Genomic DNA, 12,611 nt, shown 5'->3' on the forward strand with positions numbered 1-12,611 from the left:
CCTATTTTCATAAGGCATGCTCCCCAATCCAAGCAACATCCTTGTAAATCTCCTCTCCACCCTTTCTGTGGCTTCCACATCCTTCCTGTAGTGAGGTGACCAGGAGTGAGCACAGTACTCCAAGTGGGGTCTGACCAGGGTCCTATAAAGCTGTAACATTACCTCTCAGCTCTTGAACTCAATCGCACAGTTGATGAAGGCCAATACACCATATGCCTTCTTAACCAGACAACCTGCGCAGCAGCTTTGTGTGTCCTATGGACTTGGACCCCAGATCCCTCTGATCCTCCACACTGTCAAGAGTCTTTCCATTAATGTTATATTCTGCCATCATATTTGACCTACCAAAATGAACCACCTCACCCTTACCTGGGTTGATCTCCATCTGCCACTTCTCAGCCCAGTTTTGCATCCTATTGATATCCCACTGTAACCTCTGACAGCCCTCCACACTATCCACAACACCCCCAACCTTTGTGTCATCAGCAAATTTACTAACCCATCCCTCTACTTCCTCATCCAAGTCATTTATAAAAATCACATAGAGAAGGGGGTCCCAGAACAGATCCCTGAGACACGCCACTGGTCATTGGCCTGCATGCAGAATATGACCCGTCTATAGCCACTCTTTGCCTTCTGTGGGCAAGCCAGTTCTGGATCCACAAAGCAATGTACCCTTGGATCCCATGCCTCCTTATTTTCTCAATAAGCCTTGCATGGGGTACCTTATCAAATGCCTTGCTGAAATCCATATACACTACATCTGCTGCTCTTCCTTCGTCAAAGTGTTTAGACACATCTTCAAAAAATTCAATCAGACTCATAAGGCACAACCAGCCTTTGACAAAGCCATTCTGACTACTCCTAATCATATTATACCTCTCCAAATGTTCATAAATCCTGCCTCTCAGGATCTTCTCCATCAACTTACCAACTATTATTTATTTATTTGTCTGTCTGTCTGTTTATCTATCTATTTATTTATTTGTTATAATTTATCATTTTAGATGGGTGGCGGAGGTGGAGATACGGCTCTACCGAAGGAGGTGTAAAGCACTCCTTCTCTCCGCTAACCCGCAGGTTACCCTTTGGAGGGACAGGAGCCGCACACTCAGACGCACACTCAGTGTTTCAGGAACAGCTCCTTCCCTTCTGCAACAGATTAATGAATAGACAATGAACCCATGAACACAACCTTAGTGTTTTTTTCTTTTTCTCTCTCTCTTTTTAAACTATTATTTAATTTTTATTACTTCTTATTCTAATTGATATTTTTAAATGATTATGTATTGCACAGCTGCCACAAACTTCACAACGTAGGCAAGTGATATTAAACCTGATTCTAAGGGGATTCTGGAAGTTATGTCCTCCCCTACATACAATGAGCCGAGGAGGGCAGGATTGGGGGAGCGCAAAGTCTCTCTGCGTTGTTGGATGTTGTGGCAATAGGGAGCGATTTGTTAACAAGGTTGTGAATTTCCACATTGAAACTTTGGCTGGACTTGTAAACAACTGTGGGTCTGTCATCTCCTGGGCTCAGAGCATTTGGACATTCAAGGAGGGTGCAGGGAGATGGGGTTGAGATACGTCTCTGCTAAAGGAGGTGTAAGGCATCCTTCATGCTGCGAGCCTGCAGGCCACCCTTGGACAAGGTGTAGCAATTGATTAGCCTCCTAATCAGGGCCACATGAAGCCATAGGAGTGGATGGTCGATGGTTGTAAGAGCAGCTGGTGCGTGTCACAAGTCCTGGTTACGTGACCACTGACACCAGGCAGACAACCTCTGAAGAGAATTGATAATGGCTGGGGTCACCTGTCTTGTAAAGGCACTGCCCAGGAGAAGGCAATGGCAAACCACTTCTGTAGAAAACTTTGCCAAGAGCAATCATTGTTATGGAAAGACCATGATCGCCCACATCATACGACACAGCGCATAATGATGAGGGTGGTGGGTCAGCTAGGTTCAAACTAAGTAAGACTACAGGCACACAGAGCAATGGTCAAGCAGGACGTCTGGAGAGTGGTCAGGAATAGGGACTATGTATGGTCTATCCCTCCTTGACTAAGTGATAATTAAGATGATCGTAGTACTCGTAAAACTGCCATGTCTGAGTTCAACTAACTCATTCAAAACCAGAATCAGATTGGCTACTTATTTGTCAGGACAGACACTTGGTGGACTAAAACAGGTTCATGATCTAAAGCGGAACATCCTGTAATTAAGATCTTTGCTCACCCACAGCTGTCCCCCTCAGCGAGAGCTGAGCTGTGACTTGCGCCTAAGCTCCCATCAACGCTTGTCTATCACTGTAAGTGGTGAGACTTCTGGGGAAGATATGATGATTTCCCCTCAATGCCACCCTTCCAATGAGTGTAAATAGTGTTTCAGAGGACGTGAGAGAAAGCTGTAGCTAATCCTGTGGAAACAGTGGGTGGCAAACCACATCCCATCTCGTAATGACTTGACAGTGTACAGTGTGCTCGGCGTAGATTTTAATAGCTGCAATACAATGCAGTGCGGTCTCTGGTTGTGTTACTGTGACAACAGACTGTAGGGAGCTCAATGTTAGCTGGCAGAATAATGACTCAAGACCAGTTGCTATTTTTCTGGAAATTACTTACTGCCCATTATACCTCTGCCATTTAGGGCGAAGGTCCTCCACCTCCATGTGTATAGAAGGATTCTCCATTGCTGCTTCCGAAACATTTTATTTTTGACCAGTCATGCTTGTCGGCCCTGAGTTGAGCCCCCAAACCTGGAAGACCAGTGGACCACTCTTAGTCTGGTAGAGACCCTTTGACAAGTTTGGCATGGGTGACCCGACCAACAGCGAAAGCATAAAGCCTTGACCCCAGCCGACACAGCTCTCTGGGTCATTGAAGTTCGCAAGCCTCCAAACCCAGTGACAAGGTTGTGCTCCTCCTGTAGGATTTTTCCTGAAAAGGTGATGCATCCGCTCAAATTATTTGCCAAGCAGGCGAACGGTTGGCCTGGGGTAGTTTGTGAGTTGGGCATTTGAATGTGGCTCACAGAAACAATATTTGATTATTTATTGTCTAGGTTCATTAATTTTATTACAGCTGAAATGTTTGTAATCACCTACGCGGGTAAAGATGGCGGCGAGCTGCGGTCTTCATCGTGGCCGAGGCGCTGACACAGTTGTTTATTAGGTTCGTACGATGGCTTTTGGGACAGGGTGGGGAGTTAGGTGTTGGGTTAGGGTTTAGGGGTGTGGATGTGGAAGAGTTAGAGGTCAGTCCGTCATCCATATTAGACCACTCCATGGGTCAAGGGTCAATAATTCCTATGGACAGATGTCAAGCCAGTGACTGATGTGCATGAAGACCAGCAAGGGTGAGGGATAGTCACATACCAGGTCGATGAGGTACCCCCCCCAGGTTGACATGTCCTCCCAGGTCACACCCCAGGTGGGGAAGTCCCTCCCAGATCAATGAGCCCCCCCCAAGGTCACAGCCCAGGTCTGCGAGTTCCCCAAGTCACAGCCCAGGCCTGTGAGTCCCCCAGGTCAGCATGGCCAAGATTGGAGGTCTTTATGGACAGGAGACAGCAGGACTGATGTCACCCTAGGTCGACAAGGCGACAAGTCCAGAGTTCGGAGTCCTGTCGTTGGCGAGTACTGGGTAGGTCCTGGAGATCAAAGGTCGAAGACGAAGGCGGTGAATACGGATGTCAAGGCCTGATAGCCGATGCCCTGGGTCTGCGGGTCTGCAAGTCCACTGGGGAGGTCAAGAGGGCCGATGTCTGCGAGTGCATGGCTTCACTGGTTGCCCAGAGTCCTGGGGTTGGAGGCCTGTCTGTCTGTGTGTGTTGGGGGAGAGGAAAGGGGCTCGAGTTGTTCTGCTGAACACTTGTGGGTGTGTTGTGTTGGTGCTGGAGGCTGTGTTGATTTTTAATGTGAATGATTACTGTCCATTTTGATGTACATGTAATGAATAAACAGATCTGAAATCTGAGGTTTAAATTAAACCCAGCTCCTTATCCAAAACCTGAATTGCCAGTTTCTTCTTGGCTTCAGTAAACTATTGGGAAAGCTTGCAATACCAACACTGGAGAGACACTGGTTTACTTCTGATGCACACCTAGTACGGGAGAAAGCAGAGACTGGAGATGAGGCATATCTCTCTTAATAAGTATTTACACAGCTGATCCAAGATCCACAGTGGATCTCTCTCACTGCTCCTGGAGGAAGGTGCCTGCATTTGACTGGTCTCTCGCTCAATGCTGCCAGAGTCCTGGGTCTTGGATCTTGGACAAGGTCTAATTGACACAATTTGTGGATTGGGCTCTGTAGTTCATGTTTTGATGTTTTCCTGGTGTCTGGCTGCTCCTTTTGTTTAATTGCGACTTTGACCGGGGCAGATTGGTTCTGCAGCCTGCAGTCAAAGAGCGGTACAGCGCTAAATTGAACTGAACTGAGCTAGACTGTTTCAGTGACTCTGTGGTCTGATGTTTTATATTCTGTGTTTCTCCCTTGTTTTTTTTAACCGTTTGCGTGGTTCGTTCTTTTTCTTTCGTGTGTTGGATGTTTGATGTTTTCCATGAATGGGTTCCATGGTTTTCTTTGTCTCGTGGCTGTCTGTGGGGAAGACGAATCTCAGGGTGGTGTACTGTATATGTACTCTGATAATAAATGTACTTTGAATCTTCGAAGATGAGTCTGAGCAGACGTTGTTCCCCTGGGTGGGGAATGATGTGGAATGTGAGGGAACTTGATAAAGTATATGGTGTAGCTTTCTCGTGGTAAGTTCTGCATTTGTGGTGGCCTCAGTCATTTCCATGGTAAATTATGTATTATAAGACCATTAGAGGCCGAGTTAGGCCACTTGGCCCATCGAGTCTGCTCCACCATTTCATCGTGGCTGATCCATTTCACCTCTCAGCCCCAGTCTCCTGCCTTCTCCTTGTATCCTTTCATGCCCTGACTAATCAAGAATCTATCAACCTCTGCCTTAAATATACCCAGTGAGTTGGCCTCCATAAGTGACAATGGATTCCAGAGAACTGTGTTAATGACTAGTAATTACTTAAATTGTGCTGTGATTGAAAACAAATAGCAAAACAGTTTTTTTTGTCAGAAATGAGTCCTTGGGTTTCCCATCTTCTTCGCATTGTCTGCAGAAATTCAAAAAATAATTTGCAGTTTGGAGGTTATTAGTATTTAAGAGAAACATCAGTAAGACCAAAGAGCTGATTGTGGACTTCAGAAAGGGTAAGATGAGGGAACACAAACCGATCCTCAGAGGGATCAGAAGTGGAGAGAGTGAGCAATTTCAAGTTTCTGGGTGTCGTGATCTCGGAGGACCTAACCTGGTCCCAACTTATTGATGCAGCTATAAAAAAGCCAAGACAGTGGTTTGAGGAGTTTCATGCGAAATTTGAGGAGATTTGAGTTGTCAACTGAGACACTTGAAAACTTCTACAAATGTACCGTGGAGAGTATTCTGACTGGCTGCATCACCATCTGGTATGGTGGGGGGGGGGGGGGGGGGGGCTACTGCACAAGTTCGAAGAAAGTTGCAGAAACTTGTAAAGTTAGTCAGCTCTATCATGGATACCAGCTCCTGTAGTATCCAAGACATCTTCAAGGAGTGGTGCATTAGGAAGGCAGCGTTCATTGTCAGGGCCCCCCATCACACAGGATATGCTCTCTTCTCATTGTTACCATCAGGAAGGAGGTACAGAAGCCTGAAGGCACACACTCAGCGATTCAGGAACAGCTTCTTCCCTTCTGCTATCTGATTTCTGAATGGACATTGAACCTATGAACACAACCTCACTACATTTTTAATTTCTGGTTTTTTTTGCACTACTTATTTCAACTATTTAATAGACATACATATACTTCCTGCAATTCAGTTCTTTTCCTATATTTGTTTATCATGTTTTGCATTGTACTGCTGCCGTAAAGTTAACAAATTTCACAACATATGCTGGTGATATTAAACCTGATTGTGACTCTGAAATACTGAATGATTTTAGCCTACTAGGCAATTTGTTATTCTGAATTTTAAACTGGACTTAATCAAATAAACAAATAAATCAAGCTGTAAACCTGATTCTGATAGGTGTCTCTTTTGTGCACTGAGAGTGTGAAGGGGGCAGGGAGAGGGGAATCATGGTTGGGAAAAGGGGCAAGAAGAGGGGGATCAAGGTTGGGAAAAGGGAAGGGAGAGGGGAGCACCAGAGAGAAATTCTGTAATCACAAACGAGTGGAACTCTGCAGATGCTGGAAGTCCGAGCAACACACACAAAATGCTGGAGGAACAAGTGTTTCGGGCAAAAAAGTTGACTGTAATTTTTTCCTTAGATGCTGCCTGGCCTGCTGAGTTCCTCCAGCATGTTGTGTGTGTTGCTTGGACATTCTGTAATGATCAATAAATCAATTGTTTAGAATCAAATGACCTTGCCTGCACCCGTGTCACCCCACGCCCTGGCACTCCTCCTCTGCAGTCGTCCCACACCCCTCCCGCGGTCTCCACCCTCGCCAATCCCAATACTCCCGCCAGATTGACAAACTTTCTCTCCGCTGCACGTTGACACAGTACTGTGCAAAAGTCTTAAGCACCCTAACTACACAGCAGAAATGTGACAAAGACTTTTGCGCAGTACTGTACATGAATGTACACTCAGCAAGCGATTTATTAAAGCTGGCCTCTTTCATCGTTAACATTGAATGTATCTGGGTAGGAAGCATGGGAGTGACTGAGCCCAAAGATTTATGTTTGATCCCTTTCTGTTTTCACTCTCTACCTCTTTTTGAAGGATGTATTACAGGGCCACATGCTGGAGTTCTCCGCTGTGTGTAAGTGTGGAGAGAGACGCTTTGAACCTGAACACAAGAGATTCTGCAGATGCTGGAACTCTACGCAACACACACAACACACTCAGCAGGCCAGGCAGCAGAGCGAACAGTTGAAATTTTGGGCCGAGACCTGAAACGTCCTCTCTTTACTCTTTTCCACAGATGCTGCCTGACCTGCTGAGTTCCTCCAGCATTGTGTGTGTGTTGATTGGAGAGAGAAGGTTGCTTGCTCTTGCAAAAGCCTAGAATCATGTGTCTGTGTGTGTTTTTTTTATTAGCCTGACCTATTTATACACCTCCACATCTCAGCTCTCATACAGATTGCAAACTATGCAAAGTGCCCACAAAAAGGTAACGCTGTCCTCCCATTAATTCCTTGGCAAAAATAAGAAGTGAGGGACAGACCCATCTATGTTAGATTTGTATCCATTGTAAAAACGAATAAAATGTTAGTCTATTGCAAGTCATCTGAAAGAAATGTAAGTATAGATTTTCTTTGAATTCAAGTAGTTTAAATGAATTTATTGTAAATAAATTCAAAGAAATAACTGTAGAAACAAAATGTAGTGAAGTGGCTTTCAGCAGATACACCCCTGAGTATCTAATTTGAAGTATGTGTGGGTGGTAGGTTTGAGAAAGGAGGAGATTGGAATGAAGACATAGGTAGGTTAAAATACTGTATACTTTTGGGGTGGGGGAGTTGGTTAAAAGTCACCTGTGTCAATATGTGACTTAATATTGTGCACATTTTTATATCAAAATAAAGTTTATTCATAATAAAAATTATTTTGTGCAGATGACTACATAAGGCAATTTGTAACAAGAACAGTGTGATGTTGGCCTTTATTTCAAAAGAGCTATGCATAAGCATTGGAAGATTCGTTAAAGGTGTAGGTGTAAAACTCCCCTTTTGAGTTTCCCCTTTTGAGTAATGCACTTGGTTCTGGGCACCTTATCTCAGTGTGTTTGAGTGGGGGCACCACAGATTTATTGGAAAAGACAGTAGCGGACAGGTTACTTACATGAAGCTTGAATTGGAAGATTAAGAGGTGGTCTGATTGAGGTTTTGAAAATGATTAAGAATTAGAGTAAATTTTAAAATGTTGGAAAAATTGAAGATAAATGTGGTGTCAGAAATCCCTTCCTCAGAAGCACAGTGGTAATCTGAGACTTTGTACCAAAAGAAACCTCAAAACATACATTGATGAATACGAAGTTATTAGAGTTTATAGAATCAAAGTGTGTCGATGGGGTTAAGGAACAAATCAGCTGTGACTTCTGAAGGCACAACATCAGAAATACACTACACCTGTTATCAACTTTTCTATCAACTGTTAATTTCTGTTTGAGGGTTTAATCTTTGACCTACTTAACCCGTGTTGGATGGAGTTTACACTCAAGCTACTATGGTAAACAGTCTGTCTACTGCGTAGATAGTTTGATAATAAACCTACTTAGAACTTTGAACCTTGGCAAGTTTCAAAATGTATATAATAAACAGCTATAAAAGACCATTATCAAATTATGAAATCCACCACTCTGGAGGTGAAATAATTCATCTTGTACTTGGAGATATTGCTTCATTTAATTAAAACTCCAGTGTAGTAGTAAGTGTTTTGATACGATTGTACGCTAACCTGTGCTCTTCTTAAGTCCATCTGCCGTAGAGGGGCACAGGCCATTGACAGCAGCTCGCAGAGTCCTCTGTCCTCGGCCCCTGTGGGTTCCTCATTCACCTCACAACTTCAAGCTGGAGTTTCTGTTGGTGTTTCTGAAGCTCTAGGTGTTTTAGGGCTCTACGATTTCAATATCCATGAGTGTGTGGCTCAGCATAGCTCAAATACCATCTATACATTTGCTGACGATACAACCATTGTTGGTAGAATCTCAGGTGGTGATGAGAGGGTGTACTGTAGCGAGATATGCCAACTAGTGGAGTGGTGTCACAGAAACAACCTTGCATTCAACCGCAGTAAAATGAAAGAGCTGATTGTAGACTTCGGGAAGGGTAAGACAAAGGAGCACATTCCAATCCTCAGGGGGATCAGAAGTGGAGAGAATGAGCAGTTTCAAGTTCCTGAGTGTCAAGATCTCTGAGGACCTAACCTGGTCCCAACATATCGATGCAGCTATAAAGGAGTTTGAAGAGATTTAGTATGTTAACAAAAGCTCTAAAAAACCTCTATAGATGTACTACGGAGATCATTCTGACAGGCTGCATCACTGTTTGGTATTGGGGGGGGGGGGGAGGCTACTGCACAGGACTGAAAGAAGCTGCAGAGGGTCGTAAATTTAGTCAGCCCCTTCTTGGGTACTAGCCTACAATGTACCCAGGACATCTTCAAGGAGTGATGTCTCAGAAAGGCAATGTCTATTATTAAGGACCTCCACCACCCAGGGCATGCCCTTTTCTCACTGTTACCGTCAAGTAGGAGATACAGAAGCCTAAAGGCGCACACTCAGCGATTCAGGAACAGCTTCTTCCCCTCTGCCATCCGATTCCTAAACAGACATTGAACCCATGAACACTAGCTCACTCTGTTTATATTATTTCTGTTTTTGCATGATTTTTAATCTATTCAATAGACGTATACTGTAATTTATTTATCTATCTATTTATTTATTTATTTTCTCTGCTAGATTATGTGTTGCATTGAACTGCTGCTGCTAAGTTAATAAATTTCCCGACACATGCTGGTGATAATAAACCTGATTCTGATTCTGAGATGGAGCTGACTAAATTTACAACTTTCTGTAGTCTCTTTTGATCCCGCGCAGTAATCCTTCCCATACCAGACAGTGATACAGCCAGTCAAAACGCTCTCTACAGTACATCTATAGAAGTTTTCCAGTATTTTAGTTGACAAAACCAAATCTGTTCAAACTGCTAATGAAATATAGGTGCTGTCTTGCCTGCTTTATAGCTGCATTGACATGTTGGGACCAGGTTAGATCCTCAGAGATCTTGACACCCAGGAATTTGAAATTGCTCACTCTCTTCACTTCTGATCCCTCTGTGAGGATTGGTTCGTGTTCCCTCGTCTTACCCTTCCTGAAGTTCACAATCAGCTCTTTTGCCTTCCAGACATTGAGTGCAAGGTTGCTACTGCAACACCCTTCAACTAGGGAGTGGAGCAGTGGGCTAAGCACACACCCTGAGGTGTGCCAGTGTTGATTGTCAGCAAGGAGGAGATGTTATCACCAATCCACACAGATTGTGGTCTTCTGGTCAGGAACTCGAGGATACAATTACAGAGGGAGGTACAGAGGCCCAAATCCTGTAACTTATTGGTCTGGATTGAGGGAATGAAGGTGTTAAATGCTGAGCTATAGTCAATGAACAGCATCCTGACGTAGGTGTTGGTGTTGTCCAGGTGATCTCAATGTCTCTTCACACAGCCTTAGATCACCTGGACAATTCAAACCACTGTCTCTCTGCACTACTTATGTGATTCAAATTTCTGTGTGTGTGTATATATATATATATATATATATATACACACACACTTATAATTTTTAATTTTATATGGTTGGGGGGTGGAGATACATCTACCAAAGGAGGTGTAAGGTGCTCCTTTCTTCCGCTAGCCTGCAGGAAAAGATGTAGCACCTGCTTAACCCCCCAATCAGGGTAACCTGAAGCATGGGAGCAGGTGGTGGATGGTCGTACAAGCAGCTGGTGCACATCACAAGTTCTGGTTTTGCGACTAGTGACACCAGGCAGGCAATCTCTGAAGAGTATTGATAATGGCTGGGGGCCACCCGTCTTGTAAAGACACTGCCCAGAAGAAAGCAATGGCAATTTGCCAAGAAGAATCACGGTCAAAGAGCATGAACTTTGTTATTATGTATTGCAGTGTACTGCTGCTGCAAAACCATGACATACGCCAGTGATGTTAATTCCAATTCTGATCTGTTTCCCCTTGTTAACGATCTCGGAAAGCTGGCTGGTGGCGTAGGGGCATCCGCACCAGACTTCCGGGCGAGCATTCCTGGGTTCAAATCCGGCCAGCTCCTTGCACGCTTTCCATCCATGCTGGGTTGAGAAACAGCAAGGTTACTGACTTATGAGAGGCAGAAAGGAACCACAGTTGACCTCTGAGCCAAGGCACATTGGCCCTTCCTATTCAAATTATCGTTTTATCTCTTTGTTTCTGTGCTTGTTCTGGTCACTTTCTGTTTTTGTCCTTTGCCTGGAGGTTTACAAAGGATTGAATTTAAATCATATTAAAGCAATGCGCCGATCCTTCCCCACTGCGGGGATGACTGCACTTTGGCCTCAGGGTGTGCAATGCTCACTGCCTTTTTTCCCCTCCCTCCCTTAAATGACATCAGCAGAGGTCATGGTCTCAGCAATGTGGTGGGTTGCGAGGAAAACCCACGTCCTGTTCATAAGCGGTGCAGTGAGAAAATGCACTCTGGCAATTGGTTCATCCGGATATGAAAGGCCACTTCATTGCGCAAGTTTGTGGGGGGAGTGTGCACATAAACTCTTAGGTTGCACATAAGTGGCCCAGGACATTTTAATGCATCCACCACTGGTTGCTTCGATGCCCTTTGGGAAATCAGTATTTTTTTAATATTCTCTAAAATATGAACACTAAATATTAAATGTTTAAGCACTTGTACAGTAAAAATAACAAATTTACAATGTTTTACTGACACGGACTGGAATTCTGTGTTGAGTTTTAATCTTTGATGGGTCACCAGTTGCACTCGGTTGGGGCAAGTGAGCGAAGGAAGGTATGAGTAATTTCTGAGGAAGCCTGTGGATTCCTGTCTATTGGGCCGTCCGCTAAATGTGGCAGCCATTTATTTGGGGCAAGGAACAAAAACTTTTATTTGGGGCACGGTGCCACTTAATTGGGACAGGAGGCTGTTGCCGTCAGATGCACGCAGGCACTACACCTATCTGAGAGCAGAACAGTTTTCAAAGTAGTGTCAGACGAGTGCGTTTGTGTTCAAAAGGCAGGTAAGACGATTCAGAACCGTTTTGTTCACTCTACTTTCAAGCAGTCAGGCTTGGAGATGCCAGAAACGGCCGTTAGACATTACTGAGCAAACAGTATCGGTTAGATGTGTTTGTTAGATTATCCATTTGGGCCGACGGATGCTGATTCAAAAAAAAAGTGATTTTTGATCATTGTGTCTTTTTTAAAATTTTGACTTGATGCAGGAAGGTAATGGAGGCAGTCCATTATCCACACTAGGTGTCTGCACTGATTTTGTTCAATTGCAGTCAGTTGAAAGAACACAGCAGTGATGAATTCTTCTGTCAGTAACTATTAGGAATTAATACACAATTTTGTGATGGTTGGCATCCGTCTGTCTTGGAGGACGATGGGTGATGGTGGTGATCATCACAAGCCTGGGTGGGAGGTATGGAGATCCTGAGATGCCCAGTTGTCAAGATTCCCCTCTCAGCCTCACCAGTGTAGTCCAAAGGAAAGCTTATGAAGTAATGCAGCCATGAGGATGTTCAATGACGTCCGGCCACCTTATAGGGGCTCCACTCCGGATTTGCTGTCTGGGCTTTGTCCCTCCCGAGGCTGCCCACAAGGCGGTGGGGTCATTTATCCATATCCGGGGATCTGATTCACCGCCAACAGGGCATGTCCACCTTAGGCCGAAAGGAGCTCAGTTTCTGTGTGTTGCTGTTGGAGAGGCTGTGTACCGGCAGGGAGAGACTTACACATTCAGCTCTCCTTTTCTCAAGACTGCTAGCTCCTGGTGGAAGCTGAAAGCGAGAGCGACTAGCACTAACAACCCACTACACCACTAGACTAG

The 12,611-nt window shown here is 44.5% G+C and overlaps 1 protein-coding gene across 4 annotated transcripts in view; it reads left to right on the plus strand.

Moving 5' to 3' along the window:
- Positions 1-12,611, plus strand: part of rnf19b (ring finger protein 19B) — a 154,467-nt gene that overhangs the window by 106,471 nt on the left and 35,385 nt on the right. The window lies entirely within an intron of this gene.

Source organism: Hypanus sabinus, chromosome 30, assembly GCF_030144855.1.
Source record: "Hypanus sabinus isolate sHypSab1 chromosome 30, sHypSab1.hap1, whole genome shotgun sequence".
NCBI classification, from domain to species: Eukaryota; Metazoa; Chordata; class Chondrichthyes; order Myliobatiformes; family Dasyatidae; genus Hypanus; species Hypanus sabinus.